The 14,272-nt window shown below is 37.7% G+C and overlaps 1 protein-coding gene across 1 annotated transcript in view; it reads left to right on the top strand.

The window, feature by feature from the left end:
* TENM3 (teneurin transmembrane protein 3) overlaps positions 1–14,272 on the top strand; it is a 1,331,063-nt gene that overhangs the window by 926,188 nt on the left and 390,603 nt on the right.

Raw genomic sequence — 14,272 nt, 5'->3', positions numbered from 1 at the left:
CTTTTTAACGGGATTATATGGGATTAAAGTGAGCATGTAAGTACAACATAAATGCATATGCAGTAAAAGGCTAGGACAGGTAGAACATGGCCACATCCTGCTTGTAAGGGATGTTACAGCTTCCTGGCCCAAATCTGAGTTTAAGTGCGTACATCCCTTTCTGGATCTGACTTCTGTCTTTCTCTCTGGAGAAGCAGTTGTCAGTTTGAGCCTTGGCTTAGATCACGATCCTGGATCGCATGGGACTGGTTTTATATGTGCAGAGGGAAGAAATATAAGATGGAAAATAAATCCTTTCAAAATGGTATTTAAAAAAAGCTCATACTTATTTCTCATGTTGGCAGTGGCACGGTGTTTCTGATGTAATTTAACATGTTATTCCTGTATGCACGGATATCCTAGGCTCGGTCTTAAAATTCGAAGAACGCTCTGAAGATGTGTGTGCTTGTCTTCCCTGTAAGAGCAGAACAACTGCTGCTGAGCAACTGTCACCACAAACCCTTTTCAGTAGCTCATGAATAAAAGTTACCAGTGGAGTTTATTAGGTATGATAAAACCTATGAAGTTTAGCCTTATTTTACAAACCTGCACACTGAGGCAATGAAAGAAGATTTGCTCATCGTACCACAAGGATTTAGAACAGAATCTTGACTCCTAATTAGGCTGTATAGAAGGTGGTTCATATTCTTTACATTCTTATTTTTGCCTTGCCCATAATTTTGGCCTGATACGTTAATTTGTCTGTCAGCTTTCTGGAAGCAGTCATATACACTTCTGTGAAGATGAAGATAATGTCAAGCTGTGTTTTCTAGTTGCTTGTCCTCAAATATGGCCACACTTTAAAGCTGAAGACATTCTTTTCAATGTCTTCTGCCTCCCTTTGGTTTGAAAAGGACCTACCACTGTTGCTTCTTAATTCCAGTGTGATTAAATTTCCTTGCAAAGTTTTGCTGGCTATATTTGAAGAACCGAGGTGCTGTCTAACCCCATTAGGCATGTTTCTATGGGACAGTCTCAGCAGCTCACACAGTTTAATACTATGAGTTTTTTCCTGCTGCTATCAGAGACAACAATGAATGGTTTTAAGTGCCTCTGTGTGTGTGTATACTGGTAGTAGAGTGCACCTTCTGAATTTAGATTTGTTGATTACACATCTTGCTTCTTTCTTAGTCGTATTACCCCTTAAAACAGTAAACCAAAGACGGAAAAAATCACTGAGGTAGAGCAAACAGGAGAATTGCTCTGTAGTTAGTCACTGCCTGAGAACATCCTGTAATTTGGGTAATAGAAGTCTGTTGTTTTGGTCTTCCAGAACTGTTATTAGGCTGTTGACTTCACAGATTTGTATAGATCACAGTTAAAATGAGTATAAAATTAAACTTTATCCTCCCCACCCCCCAAAAGTCTAAAAATGTGCGTTAACAGGTGTATGAACATACTTCTGTATGACTTAGTATTTACTAGTAGTAAGAAATAACTCATTTTTAATTTTTACATTTTCAAAGAATTTATCTTTCTGTATGACAAGCTTACTTTGTATTTGTAGTCGGAACTTAAGGGAATTTTGATGGTGTCTCACAGATGAGGTAGTTACCAAGGAAGGGAGATGTTAGCAGGGTAAAGACATGGGCAATATGTGAAGCATGAGCATGGTTCTCTGTAAGGGAGTCAGAAGAAAAGATAACAACATGGATCAGCATATTGCACCTGTGAAACAATCTGGGTTACTTCTTCTAAAGACGAATAAAACTGAGTTGCCTGAGTTGCTAATTCCAGTATTTCTCCTGTTTGTCTAATGAACTCAGGCTGAGCAGGTGTCGTTCTACCTTAGTACATACCGTCAAGCCCTTGTGCGTTTTCACCCTTTCTTACAAGCTTCCTTACTGAAACAGTTGCCTGGTTTTAAGCTGGGGCTGAGCCGTGCGTGGCTGGAGGAGGCAGGTGGGTGCAGGCAATCTCCAGGCCGGGTGATGCTTGCCCTGGGCCGGGGTAAGGTGGTGCGCAGTGCCAGGCCTCGCCTGCGGCCTGCGTCGCCCACCGCTCCTCTCAGCATGCAAAGGCTGGTGCAGCTCAGTAGGATGGGTTATTTACATAGGAAAACACGTTTCAAGAGAATTTTGACCCAATTGGGCATTCGTTGCCTGTTTAGTAATTTCCCAGAAAACAACCAGGATGGAAAAAGGCATACTCAGGGCTTGAAACATCTAGCCTCCTGAGTCCCCTGTGCTCTGTAAAGCTATGGACAGCTTGCTTTAACAGTGAGGACGTTTCATGCATCACCTTTTCTCTCATTGCAGTTATGCAAAGCCCTTGCAGCAACTGTGTGTTTGCCTGTAGAAGTAAAATTAGGGAAGTATGATTTTTAAGCTGTCTTTAAGGAAGAGAATAATTTCCCCATGGTGAATTGTGAGTCATGAACTGCAGCTTTGCATATTGCTGTGGTCTGTGGATCACTGTCAGAAGGCACTGGAACAAATGTGTTGTCCTCCAGAAAACAGTCAGAAAATGAAATCTCAGTTCTGAGAAATGGCCTTTTGTCTTCTGATGTCAGCTGATCAGGAGTGGTTGTCTCATTCGTCCATAATGATGGCTTGAATGTTTTGTGGCTCTTTCAGCTTAAATTTTGTAGGCTATTTTGGCTCAGCGTCAGTTCAATTTTAATCCTTGTTCTTTTCTCCTTTTTTTTTTTAGTATCAGTTGTTTATTGCTTTCTCATTTCCATGTGCACTTTCTGTTTTGAAGTGACATACAGAACATCTGTGACTGTAGAGTTTTTAGTGTTCAGTGCTGCTGAAATGATCAGCATCATATGCAGTTCAGGAAAGCATGTGTTGCCTAGTGATCTTTTTTAGCTGTTGTTATTTTTCCTTTTAGAGTTTTCACTTGGTAGAGGGGCTTTGTGCTTTGCAGAATGAACTCCTGGAGCAGGAGTTTCTCACCACTATTGCACAGCGAGTGGGCACGTTCAGGACTGAGGTAAAAGCTTGATCAGCTGGAGTGGGGTTAATAAATGTGACGGGCCATGGGAGAAGTCTTACACTCCCGGTACTGATGCCAAGCAATTATATCAGATGGTTTTTCAGACTTTGCCAGGTTTGAGGACCAGATGATTGTAGCTGCTGACATCCGTGTGATCCGTAATGATATAGCCCACTCCCCCACGATTTTAATGAAATGGAAGAATTTCTTTCCAGGGTTGAGGAATCAAGGTGTTTAGTTAGTTGGCTGTTTCAGTAAGTCAGAAGTCTGAACACAAGAGTATCTGCCAACTTAAATTGATATTGCGCATACATGTAAGTATCTGACTGTCAGTGCAGGCTACTGTGTCCTTCTCAAGCAATAAGGACGTTTTAGTTAAGCTGTCTAGTATGAAGGTAGACATATGTCTGTGAGGTCTGTGTCAGGGTAACAAGCGCACTTGAAGTAATATGTCTTCAAAAGCTGACCTAGTCTGAACAGTGATGGCAGCATGACCTTGCAAGTGTGCATCTGCTCTAACTTTGATACAGGGGTCATTTTGTACGCTGTTTTCTTTGTAAATCAGGTTGCCTGTGCCTTCTGCAGAGTCTACATTTTTCTGTTTTAAAATACTGTGAGTAAACATCATTTTTTTTACCTTAGAATTGCAGAAATACAGAAGATACAGGGTTATGTTGGATTTCAAAAGAAAAAAGCTAGTCTTTGTAAATACCCAGCTTATTATTCTTTCTAGAATGTTATATGCCACTAAGAAAATATTCCTACTTATATAATTGCTTGCATGCAATATGAATAAGCTTGTAAACATTTTTAAAAGAAAACTAATAATTTTATAGATAAGTGTTCCACTAGTCTGCTATCCTGTCTTTTCCTCCAAATTTTTACTGTGCGTTATGATTGGAGTATGATATAACAGATGTGCAAAAGAACCAGGATTTCAAAGATGTTGAGGCAGATCCATTTTTTATCATAGTGATTATACTTTATATAGCACTTTGCCACAGGACAACCTTCTCCCAATGGCAGGGCACTGAACAGCTTGCATCTGTGGGAAAGTGGTGGCAAAATTGATGGAACAGTCTGTTCCTGCTGATGTTCATTTTGATGCCCCGGAATACTGCTTTCAGCGTCTCTGCTGCCAGAGCCTACCCTGAATTGATGGGACAAAAGGAACAGCCTGGATCTTCATGTGTTGAAGTGAGGAAATGAAATCTTAAATCTCATTTAGATTTGGAACTAAGTGGGTTGGTAATACGTGTGGAGTTGAAAAGGGGGAAAATGACATTTCTACTGCTCCCTGTCATACAGCCCTCTAAAAGGGGTTGGTGTTACTCAGTGGAGGATAGAAGCAGACAAAAAGGATAACTTTTATTGCGATAGCCAAAACTGAACAGAAAACGTAAGAAAGTCTATGAGAAGATATGGAAGTCTTGTGAAGAAGCATGTTGAGTTTAAAATGTACCTCGGGAAATATTTAAGAGAAAAAGTGCTGTGCGTCCACAAGGAGAAAATCTCTCTGATATTACGAAGACTGATGAGCACTCCATGTGATCTGCTGAAATGCTGAACTCTCTGGGGTAGCCCTAATTCATCATCGAGTTTTTGCAAGAGTTCGCAAAATTCCCAGTAAGGTAACAGGAGCCATGTTGCTCAAGCACAGCGTTTCTTCCCTTTCCTATTTCTCCACAGTGGTAGGGCCTATCTATGCTTCTATTTAAGTTGCAGAGGAAGTTCCTTTGAATGTGGACAGTGTAGGATTGGGCACTTTATAAAAAGGACATTCTTCTAAATAACTGAAGGCAAGGAAATTGTGACATTACTTATAAATATCGTTTGTTCACCTTCATGTGAAAATGCCATGAAGTGGTAGGGTCAGGAATGTGTGTAGAAGAGGGTTTTGAGGCTTGTCTATGTGTTCTTAGTATAGTGTGTACATAAAAAGCCACAGCTTTATTCATTTCTTTAACCCATGTAGGCCATAATTTTATGAAGGTGCTGTATTTCATTCCATCTGTCATCAAAACCAGAGATGTTCTCTTTCCTTCAGCACCATTTAGATGACAAGTGAGTGGGTGGTTGTCTGCCTCATCAAAGTGGAAGGGCTACCTCTGTAACGATAAGTTGTTGCTCCATCCACCGGTTCGCTAACCTGAAGACTGAAGGAGAGGGTTTGCATTTGGTTCCAACCCTTCACCTTTCTGACTTAGCTGAGGATACCAGGAGCCAGAACTCTAACAAGCAGGGTTCTTGGCTTCAGTAACGTACACAGGGCATTCAGTTGTATCAGGGGTCCTTCCCAAGGAAGACTGTTCAGAAGTATGGATTTTGATGTACTCATACAATACATCTTTTGTATAAATCATGTGTTATTATAAGCACACAGGAAAAAAAATCTTTTTTTTTCTAAAGCATATATTGTAGAACTTCTTTTAAGACGGCATAGAATTAACTATAAGATAGATTTTTCTATTGCTACTTAATAAGCTTTAGTATGTCCCTCATAAACTATGTGATATTTAAAAATACCTGTATGTCTTAAAATCCAGCCTTCCCCCACTGTTTCTCCAGAGGAAAGCCAAATAAGGCATCTTTGACCTTTTTGCTTATCAATGAACTAATAAGACATCTCTATTGTAATAATAGTCTCTGACGTATCTTACACTATGTCTGGCTAACAGAGCAGGTTTGTTCCACTGGGGGTTAAGAATATTTAATCCTTTAACGCTGACATATACAACACATCGCCATGTCAGCTACAGCTGTTTCCAAACATCAGTAACAGAATTATAGATGGTTTTGAAGCTTCTGTGGTGGAAATGAATACATTTGAGGATTCAACTTGCTGACAGTGTTTATGTAATTTAATCTTGCCATCTGGAAGAAAGTAAACATTTTTTAGGAAATTAAAGTTAAAGGTAGCAAGCCCCTTGTGATTTCTGGCTGCTGCGAATAACCTACCTTTAACCAAGATGATGAAAATCGTCAATAGGGTTATATTTAAAATATCATGGTTATATTTAAAAGATTGTTATACAACTGCATTGATGCATAAAATTGTTTCAGAATATTTGCTTTATTATCTTCACTGCTTATTCAATAGCTACATGCCTTTTTTCTGCTCAGGCAAAACCAACGTGTTCTTCAGAGTAATGTGATGAAGCACAGGAAGCATGCGCCTGCAGTGCATGTGTGTAGCTGAAGCCCTATAAGTGACTGCTTTTCTTCTCTTACTTTTCTTCCCGTTCCTCCTTGATTCTTTATTATTTGTGATGTTTTTGTTCTCCAGCAGCTACTTTTTTTCCCTTTATTCATCTGCTTTGTTCTTCCCTGAGCTCATTAGTTCTTTTTATGTTTTTAGCTCAGTTTCCTGAAGAAACACAGTTTACACAATCCTACCATGTGTGCTTCAGTCCCACTGTAATAATTTTGAATGTGTTAGCCAATTTTAAACAAATTTGACAGTTAGAAAAAGATTGCAAAGACATTGAGCTCCCATAGCATCTATGAGACCAGGTGGCTTGGTAGAGAGGAGACACCTTAACAGTTCCCTGTAGCAAGCGCTATACGTAGAGAGAAAAAAGAGTAGGAGATGTTTGTAGCAAAACAGAGTAATTAACTACCGTGCTCATTAAATTGCTTAAATGCTTCCCACTTCCCCTGCTACTTCGTTCTATCCTGTTCTGCTTGTGCCATCTGATTAGAAGTTTTACGTGGTGAGGGGGAAGCAGGATACTCATCACAGTTGTCATGGCCTAAAACGTGTACATCCACGCAAGCCATTTCTGTCAGGAAGCTGACTTCAGAGGTAGGTGACTGTGAGGGCTGGGCCGTGTCAGCCATTTTATGTCTGGTCAGGGCCAGGGGGGCGCAACCAAAGCAGAGCGCACGCAAATTTGGTTTGCCTTCAGGTTCTGAGCCTTTGAGATCGTCTTTATCTTTGTGAAGGATATGTGCTGGGGTTTCATTTAATGAAATCTTAAATTCTCACAGAAATTGCGGCTTTAAGGAAATCTGTGAATTACCCAGTGTTTTTTATAAATCTAGGAGCTTGAGGCAAGATCAGCACACACAGGCAAATGCTGCTGTGGTGCCCTTGGCTCCTAGGGGGAGGAGGGCAGGAGAAGTTGAGCAGATGTGTAAACTCAGCAGAAATGTTTTGGTTTTACTATAAAAGGAGAACAACACTCCTCAGTTTTCTGAAAAAGGTTTGTGAAACCAGGAGAAAACTACAGGCTGTTCCCGTTTAACTTCGGTGCCTTGGAGATCTCATCTGGTTCTTTCAACCTCCATTTTCTCTGCTGATGGAGATCACATTCACGCGTCCTTCTTGGTGTCTAAATCCTCTTGCTTTGCTCTCTTCTGGCAGTAGTGATTTATTTACTTAGGCTTGTACAATCATGCTAGTGTTCTGCTAAAATACCATTTCCGTATAAAAGCTGGATGAGTAGCAGGATTTTAAAATAAAATATATAACTTCATATTCAGTGGAAGTTCTCTGTCTGCATCTTTTATAAGTCTGAACAGGCTTTTGAAAAATATCTTTCTCTAAGCCTTGATAATTGAACTTAAGCTCCCGAGTTGCTTATCTGCTTCTGGAATTTAAACCCGATCCTTGTAAAAACTGCACTGAAAATCTACATGAAAATGAAATCGGATGTTAATGGGGACTTTCTCATCTAGGCTTGTTTCTTAGTAGTAAAAGCAGCAATGTTAGGAACATGGACCTGATTTACAGCATCTTGCATAGGAATGATTTCACTGAGCTGGTTAGCTGCTGACCAAATCATGCCATGTTCCATCTTCGTCAGTGTGACCTAGCCATTTTGCTTGAAGTAAGTGCACAGACTGTAGAGTTCGTAAACATTTATAGCTGTGCCCTGTGTTAAATAAAGACTATGCTTTATTTTCATGCAATAAAATTTAATTAGTTGTAAGTCAGGTTTTGCTTTAGTTGTAATTAGTTTAGCATATAATTATTGTGTCTAATAGCAATCTAAAATCTGCAAGCATCTTGATCTTACTCCAAGTTAAAAAAAAAATAATAATAATAATTCTTAGATGTATTCAATCAGTAGCTGTAATAGAATCTTATTAGTCAGCCATATTACACACTTTATAAATCATTAAGTGACTGAAGCAATGTTTTCGCTTATGTTTGGTATGTGTCACATTAAGAAGACAGAGAAAAATGTTTTACATTGGACTTGCTTTTCTTAGCTGATTGGGGAAAAAAAATAGTTAATGATTTGGGTTGTCTTGGGGAACTGGTAATATTTGCTGTTTGTGTCTTAGCTTTTTTTTTCCTTTTCATTGGATTTGTATTCCAAAATTAAATTTAAAGCTCTAGCTTTCATAATATAACTGGGAAATGAAGAGGGAGAATAGTAATCCTCAATTTTAACAAATGATATGTAATAAATCTCAAAACTAACAGGCGATAATATTTCTATATAAAATGGTATTGTAACATTTGGGGGTTGGGTTTTTCGTTTGGTTTGGGTTTGGTGCTTTTTTGTTTGTTTGTTTGTTTTGTGTGTGTGTGGTTTTTATTTATTTTTTTGAGCATCCACTGAAAAGTCCTATTGTTGTGTTATGGCTGGCTGGCATTTCTAAAGAAGTTGCTCTGCAAAGGAACTTACTGTGAACTCTGCCTATGGATTTCCATATGGGAACAGCGTTACGAGTAAGAGAGAAATGCAAAGTCCAGTGTGTGACTAGCTACAATGGAGTAATGGGGAGCAGAGCTTCTGTTCTTGCTTCTAGCTTTTTTTTTTTTTCCCAGATATCACAGCTAGCAATGGTTTAATATAGTACTTTTTAGTAATTATTTTTACAATGTCTTCTATATTATCTATTTTAACTGTTTCATCTATATTATTTATTATTAAGGCCCTTATATGTTTGTATTATTAAGGCCCTTATATGTTTGCTAAGTAGAAGGTTTCATCTTGCTGTCTGCTGATCATTTCGTCAGTCTGTAGGTCAGGTAATTATGGCTAGTGAGATCATAGAGAATGGCACTTTTTAAGATATGGAATAAATGAACAGTAAACAACAGCCTGGTACAGGATAGATATTTGTCTTTCAGAAGCTGTAAGGTCTGACTGGGAGGGGGATAAATGTTCACAGCTAAGAGAGAGATTTGAATACCGACATTTAAAGAGTAAATACTTTAGACAAGGCAGGGATTGCCTCTGTTAGGGAAGGGGATTTTCACTTCCTTTTTTACTTTCACAATTACCTGCTCTACAACATTTTATATACATATAAGCGCTCCTGTTATATTTATACCTGTTAAATTCATCAGGCAACTCCCGTGTGTTAACTTCTCATTCACCTTTTTTAGGCTTTCTATTTTAGAAGAATGAGTAAAGTATAGTTCTTAATTCTGTTTCAATTTTTACAGAGTAATTGTATTCATGGTTTCTGGCACAAATTAAAAGTATCTTAAAAGAACAGTATATTTAGTGTATATTATTACATATATAATTGTCTAAATACCTGTGTATGAAGGTATTATATGTAGTTATATAATTTAATATTATATAAGTATATAAATATAGGCAGAATACATAATTAGGAGTTTAAAATATAGAGCAGAATTGTACAGAAACTTGAAAATGCTTAATTTGTATATAGCCACTTGTTAAGTTCAAATGGACTAAGGCCTCAGTGAAATACTATTGAAAGCTCTAGTAAAATCACTGTTAAGTTAGTGGAATAGCAGTAGGGAAAATAGAACTGTTCTTGGTATTTTTTTTTTTGTTTTACCCAAATGAAACTAATCAATAAAATATTTTAGTTATCAAAACAAAGTGGGGAAAATGGAAAATAGTCTTGTTCATTTTAAAAAAAAAAAAAGTGATGATTTAATTTTTTTATATCTTCGCTACTTTAAACCTTGGTTTAATAAGGTACACCTTTGGCATCACTGGGTTTGAAGTTCATTTGCAACCCAAATGTAATAATGAAAAATGAATGTCGGAGAAATTCCTGCTATCGATCGAGGTGCTGAAGTTAGAAAATGACTGTGGAAATGGCTCAAAATATCCAGCTGCTTTACAACAAAGACTAGTCTAGGTATAAATAAATGCAAATGTTTTGTCTTTAAATTGAAAGGAGTCTAAGAAAAAAACCTGATTCAATTCAGTGTGACAAATGAAGTATGAATTCCATTTTGAAATAAATAAAAGGAAGGTTTTTATTTTTGTTCCTTTAACTGTGTTTTACCGGAACATATAAACATTATATTTAGTACTAAGCAGTTTCAGAAGATCAAAGTTGCCAATCATTGAAGCCTATGTGCATTTTCTAGGCCACAGCCACTGAGCTGACTGAGGAAAGCAAGGAGATGTGAAAATCTAGAAAAACAGAAAGCATTCACATCTGAAAAGCCTGAATTTCAGATGGATGCTTGGAATTAGAAGAGGGCAAATTCAAGTGTCTCCTCCCTAAATCAGAAACCTTTTAGAGGGTCTCCAGTCAATTAGGGCACTGCCTGTGGATTATTTTTCATTATAGATCTCCACAAAATATCACCCAGGATTTTTCTTATGTAATAATACTTTGGACTTAGTATGATCCTTATATTTTATGTGGTTACAAAAGTAAAGCATCATATACAGACAAGTGATTAAATATCCCTCTCAGGGAATCAGAATATAGCTACCCTCACTTCTATGTGTATTGAGGTAGCAGTGAGCAATACCATAGGAAATAAAAGCATTGTTTTGCTGGATGTAGTGTAGTAGAGCTCAAGAGCAAAATGACAGGATATATATATATATATTTTTTTTTTAAAGGTTTTCTAAAGCAAAGATCTACTGAGTCTGCTTTCTCCTGCCCTGTTCTTTGAGGCAATACATAATCTCAGTTCTATTGCCTAATTAATTACTTAGCAAGAAGTCTTCAGGTTGTTCTATATTGGGTCCCTGTTGGGTAAGCAAGCTATCAGCTTCCTGCTTGGTTTAGGTATAGGGTTTTGGTTTGTGACATTAATAACTTACATTTTTGCTGTTCCTTTTAGGGTATTATAAGTTGGAAAAACATCTCAAGGGCTCAAAATCTGCATGAGATGAAGAAAATGTAACAGTATGTTAAATTTTTGGACTCATGTTAGAGAAGTAGGTGAATTTTTGGAGAACAAATTTCAGAAAAGCAAAAAAAAAAACAACCAACAACAACAAAAAAAACAGGTTAGGTGAACAGCTAAAGGAAAAGGAAGATGGATTGGGCACCAGGTGGCACCATTTTCCTATAACAAGATAATAGTTGATGGATGGCAAATGCATCAGGTAGTCCTGATAGTCTTCCAAAAGTCTCTTTGACATCAGCGTCCTCTCCCTGCAGTAGCTTCTCACTTGTTCTTTCTTTGGTTTGGTGCTGTTGGGTTTGGGTCAGTTGTTCAGGAGGCAGCAGATGCCATCTGTGACTGTTGTAGGGCCGCCAGGATGCTGGTTGGCGTGTTGGTCAGGAGGCGATGCCCGTGTCCAGAAGCCCCTTCCTGGAGCTGCTAGGGGATAGGACCAAACAAGCGACCAAATGTCTGCAACAGGTGAAGAATAAATAGGTAAGGAGGTGTAAGGGGCTAAGGGAGACTACAACAGTGATTGGGAGAAAGAAAGAGGGAGGAATTTATCAGAAAGAAGTGGCAAATAATTGCAAATCAGTTACATGGAAGGGAATTAAACAGAGAAGCGTATAGATAAGGAGACTATGTAGTAAGTGTGAGGTAAAGAAAATCGTGGGAAGAAGAAACAGCAAGTATTGTGTCCGCTCCTATTTTCTTCAGGGGTTTCATTCCTTAAAGAAAAGAGGGGAAAAGAGAGAGAAGCATTACAAAGAGAATAAATAGGCATCAGAGGAGAGAGGGAATCCAAGAAAAAAATCAATTTTATCTTATTTCTTTAAAGTGGTTTATGGAGAACATAAACTCTGGTGGGGGGAGGGCAGAAGAAATATTAGAGGCGTGATTATATTGAAGTTTTATCAGCTGTCAAATCTCGCTTAACCCTCTGGTTGTTAATGGTGATATAGCAGTAGATTTTACAATTGATAGCTGAGTTTGTGCTCTTCAGATTTGCATGTCGTCAGTTTGGATGGCACAGTTGTTTTGACTTTTTATCAGAGGCTTAGCTACGTCAAGGTGTAGTGACTGTAAATACTGCATTTTGCCTTGGCATCTTCATTCTGAACCCATGGTTAAAAGCATTTTGTTTTCCAGGTTGTACTTACTGCTAAATTTTGAAGTATGTAAGGCATGTTGCTTCAGAAAGCGATTTCCATCTTTAAGGTAGAAAAGTGTATTTCAGCATCTGATAACTAAAAAGAAACTTTTTCAAGGTTGCTGACCCAGACACTTCAAGACAGTCTTGAATTTAGTTAAATTTCATTTCAGGCTGCTTTTATAGACCTTCCCTCCACCCTCCCCCCTTACGTATTCCCTCGGTGGTCTTTCAAAAGCCAGGTGTCTGGGATTGTCTCCAGCCTGCTCTGAAAGCACCCCAGGCCTTGGATTAATACATGAGAGCTGCCTTTTATTTAAGTCTGTCCATTTACATAATGCCTGCTCATTCAGACTCACTTGGAATGTACAGCCAGGTTGAACCAAAACCTTCGCAGGGCAGCAGTGCATGGTCCTGTTTTTTACTGAATTTAGCTTAAGATGTCACACCTTTTCCCAGTGAAAACAAAAGAAGAGTGCTGAGGCACATCTGGATTTCTGATACGTATGTGTGTTTTTAAAGATCTTTGATCTTTATGTAAAAGAACTGAGGAACAATATGTAAAAATGTGCTTGTACTTAGTGTGTGAATATAGACCTAATATCAGCATGAAAAATTCATCATGTGTATATGTAGCACGACAGTACATTGCTAGCATCAGAAATACTTTCCCTAATACATTGAACACATCTACCTAGACTGCACAAATGTAGCGCTCTTACACCAAATTCTCACTCTGTAAGCATTGTTCCCATGAAATGAAGCACTTTAATAAAAGGTAATCTCATTTTCTAAGTGCAGTTCTGAATTACTGATATCTCGAGAAACTAAATTTCTCGTTACCTTCTGCTGCAAGCATGTTGAACTGCGGGTTGTTTTTTTTTCCTTTGCTTTTCCCGATACCTGATTATCATCTTGTGTCCCTTGGCATTGCTTTTAGTAGAGGTGAAAGTCCTTCTCAGTGTTCTCAGAAGTGTGTTACGGGGACCCTGTGCAGTTAGGAGAGCAAGGAAAAACTACAGAAAATAACCAAACCTGCTCTGAGTGTTTGTTCATAACGTTCACGCTGCTGAATTTGCAAACAGAAGGTATTTTTAGCGATCATTTTGATCCGGGGTGATATCCAGGTTCTCCTGCCTGGCTAGCACTTGAGCAGTGAATAAACACAGTGTGTACTTTTATGAAAATAAAATGTTAAATGTAAAATACACAGTGTGTACTTTTATGAAAATAAAAATCAGGTAAAAGAGCCAAATCTTCAAATATGTTCACTTAATTAGGGATAGGCTTTCTTGTCGCAGGTTGCTTTGAATGGTACAGCTAAGTATAAATGTATTAGAAGGGTATTGCTTTTACAATATTTTTGTCTTTTTTTTTTTTACGTGGAAACACTAGTGTTTGAATAATCAGCTTATTCAAGGACTTAGATGTAATATTGTTGGTACTGCTTGATTTCCCTACTGAGCAAACAGTTGTTTTCCTGTACATTGTTCCTTACGTAATTCACATATTTATGGAAATACTTGTTTAGAGTGGAGTACTATATTAATAAAGTGTTGCTATGAGATTATTATTGCTCTTAGCCTACCATTCTATTGCTTATAGCCTTTCAGTGACTTAAATGCTATCAGAATGCAATCCCATTATTGTTTTTGTAAATTACCTCATTGATGAATATATTATCTAGCTTGAAATTTATAATTTTATGAATATTTAAATGATACTCAAACATGCAGAAATTTCAAATTTCTGTTGTTCTCTTTTTGATCCAGAATTGCTGGTCTTTGTTACCTTTATTTTTTTTCCAAAAATCAGAAACTTTTTTGTTATTTTTCTTAAGAATTTAAAGGTGTTTTTTTTCCCTGCACGTATTGATAAAACTAAGTTTCATTAGGTATGTTACAAGAACACACTATTTGAACATGCTCTTTACTGTACAAATTAGTCATCTACTTTATTTTAAAATTCTGAAACATTTAAGCATTGAAGTTATAATAAAAGGTGTTAAAAAGAAGAGTGCATAAAAATTATTAGATGTAACAGCTGATCAGGTATATTGTGGGGAAGAT

Source organism: Cygnus olor, chromosome 4 (assembly GCF_009769625.2).
Source record: "Cygnus olor isolate bCygOlo1 chromosome 4, bCygOlo1.pri.v2, whole genome shotgun sequence".
Taxonomy (NCBI): Eukaryota; Metazoa; Chordata; class Aves; order Anseriformes; family Anatidae; genus Cygnus; species Cygnus olor.
This window is presented reverse-complemented; position numbering and strand designations above follow the sequence as displayed.